At 36.5% G+C, this 2,905-nt stretch overlaps 1 pseudogene; it reads left to right on the forward strand.

The window, feature by feature from the left end:
* The first annotated feature begins 235 nt into the window (after positions 1-235).
* LOC125366761 lies at positions 236-1,298 on the forward strand (annotated as a pseudogene).
* The last annotated feature ends 1,607 nt before the right edge of the window (positions 1,299-2,905 follow it).

Consider the following 2,905-nt stretch of genomic DNA (forward strand, 5'->3'; position numbering starts at 1 on the left):
GCATTTTAACTGACAATAAGCAAATGCCACCTCTGTTTGAACATTTTGGTATCTAGGAGGGAGAGCTCATATTACCTAAGAGAAATAGTTGAATTGGTCAACATCATTGAAGCACCCCCGGAAAAGATCTCGGAGAGGTGGAAAAGCAACTGCGAAATAGCAGACAGAGAAATCCTTTTGTAAGTTATTCTGTAGCATAAAAGCAGAAACTTCAGAGCAAGTTTTCACCGGGCAAAATGGGGGAGCAACCTATCTTCAGCACTAGAGCTCATGTCTTCCAGATTGACCCAAACACAAAGAAGAATTGGGTACCCACAAGCAAGCACGCAGTTACTGTGTCTTATTTTTATGACAGCACAAGAAATGTGTATAGGATAATCAGTTTAGATGACTCAAAGGCAAAAATAAATAGAACCATCACCCCAAACATGACATTTACTAAAACATCTCATAAGTTTGGCCAGTGGGCCGATAGCCGGGCAAACACTGTCTATGGATTGGGATTCTCCTCTGAGCACCATCTTTCAAACTTTGCAGAAAAGTTTCAGGAATTTAAAGAAACTGCTCGACTAGCAAAGGAGAAATCACAAGAAAAGATGGAACTTACCAGTACACCTTCACAGGAATCAGCAGGTGGAGATCTTCAGTCTCCATTAACACCAGAAAGTATCAATGGGACAGATGATGGAAGAACACCTGATGTGGCACAGAACTCAGAGCCAAGGGCTGAACCAACTCAGAATGCATTGCCATTTTCACATAGTTCAGCCATCAGCAAACACTGGGAAGCTGAACTGGCTACCCTCAAAGGAAATAATGCTAAACTCACTGCAGCCCTGTTGGAGTCCACTGCCAATGTGAAACAATGGAAACAGCAACTTGCTGCATATCAAGAGGAATCAGCATCTGCACAAGCCGGTCACTGAGCTTGAGTGTGTTAGTAGCCAAGCAATGCAGTGCATACTCATAAAACAGAACTAAATCAGACAATACAAGAACTAGAAGAGACATTGAAAGAAAAGGAAGAGGAAATAGAAAGATTAAAACAAGAAATTGATAATGCCAGAGAACTACAAGAACAGATGTACTCTTTGACTCAGAAACTACAGGAAGTAGAAATTCGAAACAAAGACCTGGAGGGACAACTCTCTGACTTAGAGCAACGTCTGGAGAAGAGTCAAAATGAACAAGAAGCTTTTTGCAATAATCTGAAGACACTCTTAGAGATTCTGGATCGAAAAATATTTGAACTAACAGAATTAAGAGATAACCTGGCCAAGCTACTAGAATGCAGCTAAGGAAAGTTAAATTTCAGTGCCAATTGATTAAAAGATACACTGTCTCTCTTCGATGGACTGTATGGGCTCTGCATCAAGATTGCACAAAATTTTTTTATTATCACTCCTCCAGGAGGAGAATCTTTTGAAAATTGCAATTGAATATTTCAGTGTAAATTTTAGAATTCAGCTTATAGCTAATTGGGGAAAAAAAGGATGAAAAACTTGAACTACAAATTACCTCCATGTATATTATTGGCCATAGTTAACTAGAACGATATAAATAGACACTTAATGCATTCTTTTTTTTTCTGATATTAACCAATGGGAGAATTAACAATGTCTGGGTCACATCCTCATTTTTTGTGTTCAACACAGTGAAGATTATCGGCTTTTAAAATTAATTTACTTATGATATATAGAGCTGTGTTTTGTGCAGAAACTGTGTAATGAAAGCCCTGTCTTTTGTTGTAATCTAAATAATTTCTCAGGATATTTTTGCACTGCTAAGAAGCAGTGCCATTGCCAATTAATTATTGCCAGGAGTGAGAGAACGCTACATCTTTAATTGAAAAAAACATGATAACTGGGTGTATAGACTTCTTCCCTTTTTTGTACTAGAAGACTTTTCACTCTGGTGACTACTCTGGTACATTCTGGTGTTCTCTAACTTTGTCTGTTGTGTACTTTATTTTTCCATATTGATTCCATGTATTTATGAGAGGATATTGTCTCCCATTTTACTACATATTTTAAAGCCAACTAACAAAGGCAGCTGAGTCCCTCAGAAATTTTTCTTTTTAAATTTCTAATAAATTTGACAACACAGAACTGAAATACAGCAGCCTGTCACTGATGGTCTGGTCTAGCAATTTTAAATATCTTTACAGACAAATATGCAGTTACATTTATTTATATATTTTTGCAAGAAACCTTTTCTGAATGATCAATACATTTCAATTGATGAATAATAATGGTTGTTGGGGAATTGTTTATTATAGATAATTTTAAGGTGTATAGCAATTTTCAAGGTGATCCATTTACATCGAAAAGCTGATTGGAGGACTAAATCTAAATTGTGATTGTGGCATATGGAGATGGAGTTAAAGTACTCTATCTGGTCTTTACATCATCTACATCTTTATTCAAACCTCACAAGGCAATATTCTGAACTGTTAACTAGGCATTTCAAAACAGAAATTACATTCAACAGGCTTTTCTCAGTGAGCAGGTTTTAATGTTGTTTTGATGTAATTTTAAAAGACTTTTAGCAAATATGCATTTCTTTCTTCTAAATTTTTTATTATAAAACTGATGTACAGAGAGGTTACAGTTTCATACGTTAGGCATTGGATACATTTCTTATACTGTTTGTTACCTTGTCCCTCATACCCCCTCACCCCTCCCCTTTCCCGCCCTGAGGTGTTCAGTTCGCTTACATCATACAGTTTTGCAAGTAATGCTTTTGTTGTTGTTTCTCTTAATTTACCCTTTGTCTCTCAATTTTGGTATTCCCTCTCAATTTCCTAATTCTAATACCAGTATACACGGTTATTCATATACTCAGATAAGATTACAGAGATAGTGTAGATACAATCCAAGAAGGTGATACAAGAACATCATCAACA

Source organism: Perognathus longimembris, chromosome 18, assembly GCF_023159225.1.
Source record: "Perognathus longimembris pacificus isolate PPM17 chromosome 18, ASM2315922v1, whole genome shotgun sequence".
NCBI lineage: Eukaryota > Metazoa > Chordata > Mammalia > Rodentia > Heteromyidae > Perognathus > Perognathus longimembris.